This window comes from Nematolebias whitei, chromosome 11 (assembly GCF_014905685.2).
Source record: "Nematolebias whitei isolate Nwh7 chromosome 11, NemWhi1, whole genome shotgun sequence".
NCBI lineage: Eukaryota > Metazoa > Chordata > Actinopteri > Cyprinodontiformes > Rivulidae > Nematolebias > Nematolebias whitei.
Window position 1 is genome coordinate 23,144,937 of NC_056508.1, and position 16,187 is coordinate 23,161,123.

Consider the following 16,187-nt stretch of genomic DNA (forward strand, 5'->3'; position numbering starts at 1 on the left):
AAAAAAAAAAAAGAACAAGAGCAGGAGAGGAAAGCGAGACCTCACCTCTGCTCTCCTTGAGATGGGATTTTTATGGATGGGTGAGCTCGGCGAGGGCCGAGAACACATAAAGAGTCATTTTCAGTTTGTTGCAGGCAGTTAACCATGTGTGCATGTTTGCTGAACTTCCAGTAATAAGCCTGAGGAATTTTATTTTGTTTAGCAGTCTGACTTTTTGACAGTCTCTCCTATTACGCTGCGTTACTCTGTGATGTCGAAACAAAAGCTGTCGTCTGTTTCCTCCGATGAAGTGTAAATGTTACGGCTGTGAAACAGCAACAGCTGCAAACCTGCGCACGTCTCGTCCAGTTGTAGAACAAATAGGAAACCGTGTCCAGCAAGATTCTCGTGGATTTCCATCCAGCATGTTGCTACTACCGTCATCAGTATGGAAGGAAATAAAAGCACTCGGCGTCTCTTACAGCAGCTTGTGTGCACACTGCAGGTCAAACACTCATTCTAGACGCTATCGCCGGGGGCCACAAAGTGTTCCTTTTGTTTGTGTTTGCTTTTAACACACCAGCATGATACAAGCCAGACCATTAACATAAATGGTTTCCCGGTAGGTCTACATCAGGGCTACTCAACTGGCGGTCCAGGGACCAAATCAGGCCCACGGGTGAGCTCAGTTCGGCCCACCAATGGGTTCATTTTTAAATAAAACTAGATTTTAAACTGTTAAACAAACTTAATGACAATAACTGCTGGATGTCCAGCCCCTGAGCTCTTGGCTTTCAGTAACTGTGCCCCCCTGAGTAATTTAGTTGAATAGCCCTGGTCTACATCCTCCCCTCTATGTTCTTATGGAACGTGGGGAGCAGGATATATGGAGAAGAATGGACTCTCAGCATCACTAGCTATGTTTACATGGACACAAGTCATCAGATTAAATGGCCATTCAGAATAAAAATGCGTCATGTAAACACCCTGTTCGGATTATTCTTTGCTGATTCAGCTCGATCCGAATGAATTTGTAATCTGAATGAGAGGGGTGGTTTATGCTGATTCATAATCTGAACAGTGTACATGTAAACACTTAATCTGATCATTTTATTCCGATCGTGGAAAACTGACCTGACTGCGCATGTGCGACCTGTGTCTATCTCACGTATTTCCACCTGGCTAGATGCTAATGTGTCGGGGAAGCAAAACTGGTTCATGAACGACACAACATTTCTACTAGGAACTTAGAAAGAGCTCAAAATGATCTGTATCACCTGTAGCTCAGTCAGGGAGTGCAGTAACGTCTCCACCATCATTACAACCTGGCGCGGGTCCATTTTGGGCGCTCAGGTTTGTTTACGTTCATCACAGAAGTGGAACTTCTTCTGTGTTTTTTTTTAAGGAGAGTTTACCACTCTGCACATGTCAGTACTTCTATTCTATGCATGTAAACGCTCGTCGTGAACGGATTGTGCTCATGTAAGCTATACATTTGTATTTTATCCAAATACATTTCAGTCCGATCAAAGAATTTTGCACATGTAAACATAGCTATTGTCAATAGTGTAAAATAAATCAGGAATTGTGTAAATTGTGTTGTTTTAAAGCTCAGCCAGGAGAAGATCCTTGTGACTCAGTGAGACTAACCTGTATAAATAAAGCTTGCATGAAGAAGACAGTGTAAACGTTCAAAAGGTTGCTAAAGCTGAACAGCTTCGGCTGCTCTAAGATCCTGGTTTGTTGAGAAATGACAGCGTTGTAGCTGTTTTGACTGAACCTTAAACACAACATGGTGCTTGCTCTTACACTCATAGCATGCGTTGTGGATGACTCTCAGCTACCGTTATGCTAAATTTTAACTCAATATTTGTTAAATCGATTGAACTATAGCCGTTACTGGACAATTTCAGTTGGTTGCACCCTCCAAGTTGGTCGGGACTGAATCCAAAAGTAAATCTGCTGTGGACGTACATCAAGTGATTACTTTCTGAGTTTCATTAAAATCTGTTCGGGAGTCCACAAGATATTTGGCTAACACTATAGCAGGGCTATTTAACAAAACTGCCCAGGGGCCCACAGTTACTGAAAGCCAAGAGCTCAGAGGCCGGACGTCCAGCAGTTATTCTCATTAAATAAGTTTGTTTTATGGTTTAAAATCTAGTTTTATTTAAAAATGAACCCCTTGGTGGGCCGAACTGAGCTCACCCGTGGGCCTGATTTGGCCCCTGGACCGTGATTTGGATAGCCCCGCACAGACTAACAAACACACACTCAGACACAAGTAAAAAACATTATAACGCCTTCAGTGGTAAGTGATAATCAGGAAATAAAAGTTACACCTTACCAAGTTCGAGTCTTAAAGCTTTGCAGAGGAACATTTTATCAAGCCTGCTGCAGTTTAGAAATCAGTCTTGTGGATAAAAGTAAAGGTTCAGACACATAAAGGAGAAAATGGTGGTTAAACAACCACATTTTCTAACTTCTAAGAAAAGGATGCTTTCTACAACAGTGCTATAATTGTAAAACAAACATCACCATTCACATATTGAAGCACCTTAAGGTGAAGGTGTTGCCATGGCCTTCCTCATGCCCCAACCTAAACGTAATTGAAAATCAATGAGCAGACCTCAAAAGGGCAGCGCAGGCAAGATGGCACTTCTTTACAAGGAGAAAGCGTGAAAAACCTTCAAAAACAAACTCAAAAACACCGAGCGGTTATAAAAGTCGTCTTACTTGTAGCAGACAAGCATGTCTTCTTAAAACTGATGCCTTTTTTTTGTAAAATATTCATCTTTAGTCTGCGTTTGTAATTAGTTGTTACTGAAAATTTGGCCGAATCGTTTTATGCCTCCGTATTTTGTGGGAAGAATTTTGTAGATTTAAGCAAATCACAGGAAACTATCCAACTGTGAAGCAAAAAACCATCAGCAGATCCTCCCGCAGGATTCCTCTCCATCCATTCACGCCTCACGTTCAGATTTATTGTTTTTGATCGCAGCATGCCAGCAGCTGACCACACTTGCTTGGTTTTGTCTCAGAAATCTCTGCTTTCCTGTTTTTTTTACTTCCTGCCTACTTGTTTTCTCATGTTCTTAGCTTTCAGTCCAGGCTGACTTTGGACTGGTTTCACATCTCGTTTTCTTGAGATCTGAACTTTATCAAACAAAAATATACTCTCACTGTAAATTGCCAAACCTGTCCTTTTTTTTTTTTTTTTTTTTTCATTGCATGGATTATTTTTCTTTGTATGTATCTTTGTCTGTGCTGTAGAAACTGCATGTGAGCATGTTGTTATAATTTTATTATTTTGTAAAGTCATTTATGTCCTGCTACGTGTCTCATTTTTACATGAGAACTGAGGTGAAGCACACACTCATTCACTTTTCTGAAGAAAGGCATAGCATTCACTGAAGGAATGCATATTGCCCACTGAGTTTTTGGACTAAAATATTCTTATTATGAGAAATGACAGAGCTATAGTTTGTTTTGATGAAGCCTGGAAAATCACATAATGCCAAATTTAATGCAATATCACTTTCAGAGTTTGCTTAGGGAATGATTCACTACCACATTATACTTTAACTCGGTATCTGTAAAATAGACAGCGTTGTAGCCATTTTTGTGTGGCTAAGTTCAGTTGTCCATGGCAGCCATCTTGAATTAGGTCGGCTCCAAAAGTTAAACAGTTGCTGACATACATACATTGATTATTTTCCAGAAATAAAATCTGTCCTGTGGTTCATGAGATATTTTACTAACAGACAGATACACATAGGGACATGAACAAAACTATTATTTTCCTTTTTGGCAGCTGACAATTAATAAACATGCAAATACAGCAGGTATAGATGTAATTCAATTCAATTCAGTTTATTTATATATCGCCAAGTCTCACTATCTGAGGAGCAGACTGCTTTGAATTTAACTCCATCACAGAACTCTCATCTTGAGCAAGCATGAAGGCAACAGTGGAAAGGAAAAACTTCCTCATGAAGAAGAAACCTTTAGCAGAATGAGGCTCAGGACAAGTGGCCATCTGCTTCAACCAGTTGGGTTTGAGAGGAACAGGAAGGAGGAACAGATACACAATGGCAGATAGAGAATCACGTTAAGATAGAAATAGTATCAAATGAAAATTATTCATTTAAGGAAAGGAGGCCAATTTGTCCTCCAGCAGTCTAATTCTGTAGCAGTATAACATACCTCTTTAAACAGTCTGGTTGGGATGGGATCTAGCAGATATGTGGATGGTTTGGATGAAGCTATTATTTTTGACAGTTCGGACAGCTGAACAGGACAAAAACAGTCAAAACATAATCAGGTTGTAGTCACATTTTGAAAGTTGTCTCATCTGACACAAAACCAGACGTGATAGTAGGAAGGTTGGCTTAAAAAAATTTCCCTAATTGAAATAATTTTATTTATAAAGAATCTCATGAAGTCATCAATGCTTATAGTTGAGAATATAATGACTAATAATAAGACAAATATAATTTAATAAGACATAATTGAGAATATAACTTTAACTTTAATCAATCATCATGGTTCATATTGTGTACAGTAGTAAAAAATTAGTAGATTTAGTAGTAATATTTAGTAGTATATAGTAGTAGAATATTCATGTTTATATTCTTGTGATAATCTCCCATAAACAAAGCAGATTTTTTTATTATTAGATTATTGTGGCATTTGCTATTAAAGTGTCATGGCCTAATAGAGGAATAAAATTGAACAAAGATGATAAAATCCTAAATTAAATTATATTTGTCAACACAGCTTTCGCCCGTACAGATGTATTTGTTGCCCAATAATTCACCTCTGAGGTGATTCAGGTAGAGCTGCAGTTACAGTTGCTCCTCACATTTATAAGCCATATTAGCTGTTGTGTTTGCATTCAAACCGTTGCCTTAGATATGCCCCGCCGGCGGCGATTTCTTGAGTGATCTATAGCCAAAACATTAGCTTGCAATTTCTCCACAAAGCGGGCACAGATTAAAAAGAAAAACTGTCACTCCCCGAGCGCTGCCAGACAGAGACAGAAGAGAGAGGGTTTTGCGTTCAGGGTTTAGATATTGATTAAAGATTTGTTTTTGTCAGCCTTTCCAGTCTCATGACCCTCGCTCTCATCTCTAGGGTGGGGCCGGAGCAAGCGAGCATGACAAACACCCTTAAATTCAGCCCAAGTGTTTGCTTAGCAGCCAGGATCAGTGATAATCCCAACATCAGCAGAGAAATATATCTCTTTATAGCCAGGGCGATGTAAATTATGGAGCAGCAGCCACTGTTCTGCGCACACATGGCCTGTGACTGGAACATAAAAGCTGCAAACCTTTGTACTGGAAAGCATTCCCCTCCCTGTTTAGCGTTTTGTATGTGAGCTTGCTCATCAGGACCTGAGTGTAATTGGCTGCAGTGTGCCAGCTCAGCTCAGCACATCCTCTCATGTATCAAGGCCTCGTATCAGCCCGTCTTGCACTTTAGTGTTTTACTACCAAATAACACTTTTCTGTGTTTTCCACTACTGGTTACAAGCAGCCATTAGGTCTGCTGTTTAAACTCCAAAATTATATTAAACCTTAAAGAGTTGCTCACGTAGGAAACACAGATTTCTTCTCAGTGCCTGATCAGCTTCTGGTTAAGAAAAAAAACTTTCAAAGCAAAACATTTCTGGGTAATTTGTTGTTTTTGCACTAATCTAATCATTTGATTTGATTTGGAAGCACTAAGCTGTATTAAACTTATTCCAAATTAGGCTTCCAAGGTTTTCTCCCTGGGGTTGTTTTTGGCTGATGCACAAATTGCAGTAGTTGTGAATTCCCACTCCACAGTGGGCAGATCTTTAATTAATAAGCAATTCTTTGTTGGAAGTTCCTTCCTCACATGAGTGGAAATGCCCAGTGGAAGAAATCGAAGACGAACAGCACCTCAGATATTATTAAAGTGAATAAATAGAATCTGAAAGAACAAAACAGCTGTGAGGTGCATCGTTTTAAAGAGAAGACCTCAGTTATGTCAAGAGCTTTTTTTGTGTGTGTGTTTAAAGGCTTTGAGAGAAATGCTTTTGTGTAGAAACAGGCATCCTTTTTAATTAGACAAGGACTTCTAGATTAGAGATGACGAACCCCTCAGCATTTGAAGTGTCACATCTAAAAAACTTGTGATTTATTAAACAGAAAAAAGCACAACGAGACATCTGGTATTAGCTAAAATCATCTTCATCCATTTTAAAGCTAGACACGACCAACACAAGTTGTTTGAGAATGTAAAATGTTAAAACTCAAACATTTCACTCCATATTTCCCAAACTGAATCATTAGACGTTTGTCGTGAACGATCTTCGGTTGCTGCAGTGACCATCTACGATCCGCACAGCGTGGGCCCTGATGATGCTCTGCCAGGCCTGACCTGAACCCACACTCATTCCTTGCTTGTTTTGAAGGCTTTTTGCCCTCAGTCTGGTCCTCAGCAAGTCAAACACATGCTCAGTTGGATTGAGGTCAGCTGACTGATTCGGCTATTCAGGAACATTGCACAGACTATTAAATACTGGCAGTCAGCAGTTTAAAGCTGCAGTATGTGTTTCACACCAAATGCAATTTGCTGCCACTAAATACACTCACGGTGTATGTACCTTACGCATTTTATATAAAATACAGTGACAAAAAAGCAAAACAATTTTTAGTGTGCAGAAATATGTTGATTGTTTGTGTTAAAAGTGCAAACAACTGGCTGCTGTTAAGTTTAACACCGTTGTGACTTTTTAAATTCAGCATGTGAATGTTTAGATCTATAATTTAAAGATCTGTGTTGTGCCACGTTTTGAGTATGTGTTGTAAATAAAGCTAATCTTCTACCACATTTTTAGCTCCATATCTATGAAACTCCTCCTTAAATTGTCACCTTATAGTAGTGGAATACTTTGTGTGCCTGGATGGTCTCAGGAACTATGCTTTTGTGGGCAATTGTAATTGTCCCTGGTAGGGTCTCCCAAGACAGATTGGTCCTACGTGACAGGCCAGACAAAGTGCAAGTCCAAAGACTCATTTAGACAGAAAACAGCAAGGATCAGTGTCCCTTGCCCAGATGTGTGTTACCGGGGGCCCACTCTCGAGCCAGACCTGGGGAAGGGGCTAATTGTTGAGTGCCTGGTGACTGGGTCTTTACCCATAGGGCCCAGTCGGACTCAGCTTGAACGAGCAACATGAGTTTGTCCATCACAAACACCATGTTTGAACATAAGGGTGTCCACTTGTCACCAGGACATTCTAGGTCGTAGATCGAATATATTTTCTAGTTGTGTCTTCTGATTTTCTGCCATTTGTTTTGAACATTCGAATGAAGAGTGGAACTGAGCTCACTACCACCTACTCAGTACCAGGTGGTGATCAATTGGATCAGATGATGGGGGAAAATGCCAGACAGACCCAGTAAACCCAAACATGTAGTGAGAGTTTGCTGGGAGCAGCTGGCGGAAGAACCCATCAGAAAGATCTTCAACTCACACCTTCTGAAGAGCTTTAACTGCATCCAAGCTGAGGCAGGGGAAATTGAGTCCAAGTGAGCGATGTTCCGTACCTCATTTGTTGATGTGGCTGCCTTGAGCTGTGGCCGCAAAGTTGTTGGTACTTCTTACGGTGGCCAACCTGAAATTTGTTGTTGAACACCCCAGGTTAGGGAGGCTGGCAAGCTGAAGAAGGAGTCTAAAGAAGGAGTCCTATGGGATCTTGTTGGCTGGTGGGACTCTGGAGGCAGCTGAGGAGTACCGGCAAGCCAAGAGGGCCACTGTTGCTGAGGCAAAAGCTCAGATGTGTGAGAAGTTTGGTGAGGCCTTGGATAGAGAATCAATATGCTCCAAGGAGATTATGGCAAACCATCTGCCGGCTGAGGCTAGGAAAGTAACGCTTTACTAACACTGTTCAGTGAAGGTGGGGTGCTGTTGACCTCAACCGATTATGTCATCAGTAGATGGAATGAATGCTTCTTGGACCTTCTCAATCTCCCCGGCGCGTCTTTTCATTTAACCTTTATTTATACAGGTTAGTCTCAATGAGTCACGAGGACTCATTTCCTCCCTTCCGTGGAGGAAGCTAAGACAGGGGACTTCAGGATTGGTTTGTCCATAACTATGCCTGAGGTCACCAAAGTAGTTAATAACCTCAGCGGTGGCAGGGCCCTGGGGGTGGATGAGATCCACCCTGATTTCTTTAAGGCTCTGGATGTTGTAGGGTTATCTTGGTTGACACACCTTTCCAACATTGCATGGACATTGGGACAGTGCCACTGGATTGGCAGACTGGGATGGTGGTTCCCTTCTTAAAACAGGGACTGGAGGATGTGTTTCAATTATAGGAGCATCACTCTACTTAGCCTTCCTGGTAAGGTCTGTTCAGTGGTACTGGAGAAGTGAGTCAGATTGCTGGTCGAAGCTCAGATCCAGGAAGAACAATGCAGGTTCCATCCTGGCTGTGGAACACTCGACAAGCGCTTTATCCTCACTATGGTCCTCGAGGGCTCATGGGAGTTTGCCCATTCAGTATACGTGATTTGTGGACTTGGAGAAGACGTACGACCATGTTTCTTGGGTTACACTGTGGGGGGGGTGCCGCAAATATGGGATTGGGGACCCATTGCTACGGGCTGTGCGGTCCCTATACAAGTGGTGCAATAGTTTTGTTTACATTACTGACAGTAAGTTGGACCCCTTTAGGGTGGAAGATGGACTCTGCCAGGGCTGTCTGTTGTCACCAATTCTGTTCATATTTTACATGGACCAAATTTCTCGTTGCAGCCAGGGGGCAGAGGGGACCAGTTTGGTGGCCTCAGTATTCCATCTCTGCTATTTGTGGATAATGTGTTGGGGTCATTGTGCCATGAACTTTAGCTATCACTGGAGCAGTTTGCAGCTCAGTGTAAAGTGGCTGGAATGAAAATTAGCACCTCCAAATCTGAGGCAATGGTCCTCAGTTGGAAAAGGGTGGATAGCTGGCTTCAGGTCAAGGGTGAGGTTCTGCCTCAAGTGAAGGAGTTCAAGTATCTTTGGGTTTTGATCATGAGTGAGAGAAGAATGGAGCATGAGATTGACAGATGGGTTGGTGTCGTCTGCAGTATTGCAGACTCAGTGCAAGCTGTCTGTTGTGGTGAAAAGGGAGCTGAGCTGTAAGGTAAAGCTCTCTGTTTATCAGCAAGTTTACGTTCCTACCTTCACCTATGGTCATGAACTTGAGGCAGTGACAGAAAGAATGAGATTGCAGATACAGTCGGTTGAAATGAGTTTCCTCCACAGGGTAGCTGGACTCTCCCTTAGAGATAGGGTGAGAAGTTCACTTATTCAGGAGAAACTCAGAGTAGAACCGCTGCTCCTCCACATCCAGAGGAGCCAGTTGAGATGGGTCAGGCATCTGGTGAGGATGCTCCCTGGGCGCCTCCCTAGGGAGGTGCTTCGGACATGTCCGAATGGGAGGAAATCCTTGGGTAGACCCAGGACACGCTGGAGAGACTACATCTCTCAGTCGGCCTGGGAACGCTTTGGAATCCTCCCACAAGAGTTGGAAGAGGTGGATGTGAAAAGAGATGTCTGGACCTCCCTGCTCAAGCTGCTGCCCCTGCGACCTGGCTTTGGAATAAGCAGAAGATAATGGTTGGATGGATGGATCTATGAAACTGACTGAGTTGCAGACAGTTTTAGGGTGTCAAAATTTGATGAGCTGTGGCAGCCATCTTGAATTGCCTTCACTCAAAAAGTTAACAAGTTGTCTAGATATATCCAGTGAATACTTTCTGCAAGTTTCAATAAAATTTGTGGTATATGAGATATTTTGCTAACAGAAAAATGTTGACTAAAAAAGAAGTTAACGGCAAAGTTATAAAAAGCTCTTGCACAATCGGTCAGTGCTCAAAATGTTTGTTGGGGATCGGTCTCAACTACTACCGCAGCAAATTTTAGGTTAGTATCAGTATGATTTACTGAGTTACAGTGGTTTATGTGTTAAAAGTTAATCAGTTGTAGAGTTGCAGCCAATGATTACTTTCTGACAGTTTCATTAAAATCATTTCATGGGTTCATAAAATATGTAGCTAACAGACAAACAAATACACACTTGAAGATATGGGTAAAAAATAATCATTCTCTCCCTTTTGGCAGCTGGCGATAAAAATGATCTAGACTGGGCAACTAGCAACTATGTCGAGGAATTAATATAATCATTAAAGTAGTTTTGCTAACGCTTTGTGACACTGTGTTAGTTGCCATAATAAGCACACTATTACCAGTAATAACTTATACTAAACTGAGATTTCACAAAGACATTATATCAAATCTGGTCAACTTGAACAAACAGAAATGTGTTCCAAAACATTCATCCAGAGGTCAACAACAACAACAAAACAAAAAAACCTAGAAATATGTGGAATTCTTAAAAAGAAATCACCTGGTGGGGTATTTCACAATCAGGTTAGCTGGAAACAGGTCAGTAACATCAGTGGGGATAAAAATAGCATCTCAGGGAGGCTGAATGTTTCTGAAGTAAAGATGAGGAGGGGTTCACTGTGGGAAACACTCTGCAGGCAGTCATCCCAGCATTTGTACGTAGGCATTGTTAAAATTGATTGATTCTTTTATTAAAGCTGCAATTTAAAGTACATAACATAATTGAATTATTCTGGGGAACTGGAAAAAAGCATCACCACAGAGCGTCAGCTCGAAAACCGGTCATGGATGATTGTGATTGTTTGGCTCTCAGGTTGTTAAAACACATGAAATCAAAGCTAAAAGCTCTGAAATCCCATGAGCACTGTTTGTCCATGCAATTAAATCTCTACTATGAGCGTAAAAAAACACAGATTACATCTAGAAATACTGCTGCATCAGTTTGACTTGCTCAAGATCACAATGAGAAAGTTTTTGGAAATTACGGATGCCACACATTCTGGTTTTAATAAAGGCAGCAAACGTTCTGCAGTATCTCTGCACAGTTTAAAATTCAACACATATATTGATGTGGTTGTATAACAGTGTAGAGTACAGGTACTGAAGAGTTCAGGTGCTGAACTGACCCACCTGCAGTCCAGAGCCGTCACTCACTGACAACAGTTTGCACTTTGTGAAATTAAAAATGCAACCAGAGGCATCGAAGTACCCAGATCAAAATTCAACATGGTGGAAAATATGGTAAATAAACATTAAAAATTACCAGTGAAACATTTTGATCTTTTTATTTTTATGTTTTTTTTACAGCTTCAAACCTACAGGGTCGTAGTTAAACCTTGTAAGCTTTGCAGGTTTAGGTTTTGATTATTTGACCCACGCAACACATTCAACTGAGGAACACGCCGCTACCCCCCCCCCCCCCCCCACACACACACACACACTCACACACACATTTAAGGTCGATTTGGAATCACAAACCTAACACTATTTTCAGACCATGGGAGGAAGCTGGGGTAGCTGGAACATGCAAAGCAAACCCTGAAGAGTCTGCTGAGATTCAAACCATAGACTTTTGTGCTGTGACGCAACAGTTCAACCCACTACTCCTCAGAGCAGGCGTCATGGGTAAAAATAAAAATTTAGGTTGTATCAAACCATTGATTTAGTTTAGGAAACTGTGCACAGACTCACACATACAGTATGTGAGGAATTGGTTTTGTTTTCAGTGTGGATGGGGAAACAGAAATGCAGCTCTGGGAGACGAGTGAGACGAGGGTTTAGCAACTGTCTGGGATTGTCCATGCTCCCCTAAATTCATTTAAATTCAGTTCAGTTTATTTATATAGCACCAAGTTACAACAGAAGTCATCTCAGGGCACTGAACAAAAACATTCACACACATAAAAAAATCAATTAGTAACATTATTTATCTGAGGTAGGGTAGCCAGCAGATTGCGTTGAGTCTTCATTTCATCGTAGTCTCCCATCCTGAGCAAGCACAAAGGCAACAGTGGAAAGTAAAAGCTCCCTCATGAGGAAGAAACCTCCAGCAGAACCAGGCTCAGGACAAGCTGCCATCTGCTTCGACCGGCTGGGTTTGAGAGGACAGGAAGGAGGAACAGATACACAATGGCAGGTCCAGAATGGAGGCGAGCAGAAGATCAGATCCTTCACTGGAAGGAAAGACAAAAAAAACCCCATTAAGATAGAAATAATTACAAATACAAACTATTCATTTGTATTCGTTTGATGAAATGAGGTCAATTTATCCTCCAGTAGTCTAAATTATATCAATATATAGGAATCAGACATATACCTTTTAACGTTATTTCAAAAGTAAAATTACAAACATCCATGTTTCTGTAAGTTTGGTAAATTCCTGTTTTCATGTTCTTTTATTGACGCTTCCTTAAAACTCATCCAGTTCGGAGAACGACTTGTTTTAATTGAAATTAAGATGAAGAGCGTTGTCTGCTTTTCTGCAGCTGACAGGAGGTGATGTTTGTATTTTACAGTGGTAGATGGTGTGTTTAGATGTTAATGATCCTGGAAATGAAAAATTGAAACAGAATACTTTGTGTGCTGAGTACCATCAACTCTGACATGTTAGTGAAGAGAGAAAACTTTGTAGCCAGCTCTTCACACAAAATTCACACAAAACTTTGCAAAGACCAGTAGAATTAGAAGTTAAGACTGATTTCAACCAAGTGGAAAATTTCTCTGCTCTGTTTCTTTCTCAGAAATCTCAGCCTGGTGGAAGAGACTTTGGTCATACCTTCGAACAGATTCTCATCTAAACTCACTTTTAGAAATATGGAATTTAGTCTCGTGTCAACTGTGTCAGTGGAAGCCAGAGGGAAGCGCTGAGTCCTGAATAATCTGTTCAGAGACAGACTTCTGTTCGTTGCAAATCTCCAGAGTGCATGTTAATCAAAGTTGGCCAACACCCTCTACCGACCCAGAGCCAGAAATAATGACTGATGGAAATCTCCATACTCAAGTGAAAGACCATCTATGAGCAGAAGTAGTTCAAAAAGAACATTAGTTTACATGTACTGCCATCATTTTACACAACTGTGCTGCTGCTACCAACAGATCAGTGAAAATCCAAGCCCTTGTGGCCTTTAAACAAGAGCTCAACTGATATGGAAAATTTGGCTATCGCTGATACCTATATTGGGAAGGGAAGGTGGCCGCCGATAACCAATGTAATGAATGAAATTTTTAAAATCTTTTTCCACCCCCAAGAATCTAAATAAACAGATAGTATAGTGGGGCTTGTTTATTTAGTGCAGCTGTTAGCAACCATGAAGCTAAGCAAATCAGATCCACGCTATACCTAGTCCCACACTAGGTTTACAAGTGGTGCACTGGTCATAAAAACAATCTTCCTAATGTGCATTCACATTTTCTATCCTTTACTATTCACCATAAAGTTGTGTGTTACAAAAATATAAAAAACCCCCAAAGAATCACCCTTCCCTGTTCAATGTTTACACAGTCAGACACGCATGGTGACGGCCCAATTAGTACTGACCACAGCAGTGTTAAGTGAAGATTTCAGACAAACAATGCATTTCATTGAGGACGACAAAGATAACGTTACTAGCACTGGATGTTCTCACAAACTGGAAGCTCAATCAGACAGGACTGGTTGCTATAACTACTGACAACGGGGCTACTGTCGTGAAGCTGTTGCAACTGAACACTAACGTTAGCTTGAGATGCACGTAGCTAATGACAAACGGGTTGGAGGATTGAAAGAAATTTATTATTGTTGATTTTTTTATTATTTTACAGATCAGTTAAGATAAACTTACCATGCTCTGTTCAGCAAAATCCTCTACATATTTGCTCCCTGCTTCAGCTGTGATGAATGTCAAAAGTGAAACTTAAGGCCATGAATTGAAAGTAGTCTTCATGCGCCCTCTGCTGGATACACTGTGCAATTACAACTGCTCCCAGCATTTTAGGGGTGAAAATTAGAAATGTTTATATTTGCGCATTAACGGAATAATTTTCACAGATACTGATATGTCCTCAAAGGCTTTTATCATCCTAAAATATTGGCCCTACTGATATATCGGTCGGGCAGTACTTAAAAATGATACATTAGATATTAGAAGTGGATCTCTCTGGAAATGTCATGAGCGACTAATATCGTGCCTGTTGTAAATATGTCTTTGATCCATGTCAGCTTTGAGAAATAAAGTTCAATTCTGATTGGTCCCACAAACTAATTACTAGTCCAATTGATGCAAATCCAAAGTAGATTTGTGCTTTTATTTTACTCCAATGTGAAATATTTTAGGTGTTTAATGCATTTACATAATTTTCGCGTACATATTATATAGTTATTCTGACGGAATATTTCTGTTGGACGTGTCCCAGGCTGCACCAGAAGTAGTAAAGCTAGGTGCTGTTGTTGCTATTTGTGTTTGTAACAACCATAAAATCCTATATAAATAACTGTGTGGTATGACATTAGTTTATTAAAGGGCATGAACCACTATGAAATAGTTTAGAATAGAATTGAGATTAGAAATTGCAGCAATCCACTTTAGTCTGCTCGTTCTATGTGCTAGCTTGTCGAGCCAGTCTGAATTAGGCTCAGTTTCTCTCAGTTAGATTTTTCAAAGAGTTAATAAAGGCATGTAAGAGTAAGAGATTATTTCTTCTAAATCTTTCCAGAGAACCCCTCTACAAAACATCTGAAGTACTACTTTTAAGGTGGTAGTGGTGTCTTACTTTTTTCTCTACCAGGAAGAAGTGTGTATTTGTGGAAACAGTCTCTAGGGTCGCTGCAAGTTCCCATATCCAGTTATAAAACATGAATAAACATTGGGAAGTTTAAAGTCCACTCAGTTTTGGTCCAAGTGAGGATCCATGTTTATTTTATTCATTTATTCTTTGGTCATATTCTTGTCATAAGTTCCTAACTTGTACACTAAGCCTTAAAAACTAAAAGCAACTATTATTTTTTTTTTTTCTTTTTTGGTTCCTCTTGCTTCAGCTTCAGCGTTTTGACAGTAAAATCGCTCTGGCGGCACCTCTAAGCAGATGCTATATGTGATTCTTAATTGGGCAAAGCAAATGATTGCGTGTGCAACTCATATAAAACTGAGTCTACATGTAGAATTACAAGAATAAACCGAGATAGTGGATTCTGCTGAGCTACTCTTGCACTCATCTGGGGGCAATTATGTTCCACCTTACATGTGCCGCTCAGACGCTTCATGCCAGCTTCATCCTCGTGGAACAGCTGTACAAATTTCCTGTAATGAGTTCCTGTGCAGTCGTGCCGTATAGATGGACAGCGGCATACCATCATAGCACAGCTAGACTATTTGTCTTGGCCTCATGGTGATGTTTTTACTTTGAACAAACTTTTGGTTTATTTTCCCTAAACACAACCCGGATATCCCAAGAAATCCATATCCAACACAAATGTTGACATTTGTTGTTTCTCATTTCTCTTACTCATTTTCTCCTAACCTGCACTTATATGAATGCGAACGAAGGCAGCTCAGTTAACAGTGTTTATTTTCTTGTCGTAATTTCCTTTAAAGCTTTGTTGCATTACAGATTAATGCAGAACTTCACATTATCCTCAGTATCATTTTTTTACATCCCATTTGCACACGTTTAAAACTGAACAATAGATTTGTTTTCCCATTCTAGAGCATTATGTGGATTAACAAACTCCACATCTAAGATTTGTAGTGTTATAGCCTTTTTTTTCTTTGCATTAGAAATGTGATAATGGTAATACAGATAAATAAATAAATTAAAAAGAATGATTGGAAGCTTATAGTCTGAGATAAAGAAAAGGACAGGAATAAAACAAATCTTATTGGCTGCAAACAAAAATGAATTGGTTGCTTCTTCTCGATGCTAAAGTACTTATTCAGTGAAGCAGCTTCCTTTGTGCCTCAATGCAATCTGTGATTACTTCATTTTTTACTATTATAGTATTCTTCTAAACTTTAAAAGCATTTCCCAGCTCATTTTAATATATCTTGTTGGGTTTTTTTTGTATTTGAATGAACTGTAACGGTGTAACAAAAGTTTGTTTAATTAAGGTTTAGTAATTATAAGAACTTAAATTATATCTCATGTGTTAATTAGAGAAGCAAAGTTAAAAAAAAAAAACATTTTGTGCTCTCATATTTGACATGTTCTTTTTCTCCCAAACAAATGTGTGTTCTCCCTCAAGCAATCTGCATTTGAGCAGAAAAAAAAAGCAATACTATATAAAATGAACACTTGAATGAATCAC

The 16,187-nt window shown here is 40.1% G+C and overlaps 1 protein-coding gene across 2 annotated transcripts in view; it reads left to right on the forward strand.

Annotated features, from left to right (window-relative positions):
* The window catches only part of camta1a (calmodulin binding transcription activator 1a), a 389,929-nt gene that overhangs the window by 8,784 nt on the left and 364,958 nt on the right, over positions 1-16,187 (forward strand). The window lies entirely within an intron of this gene.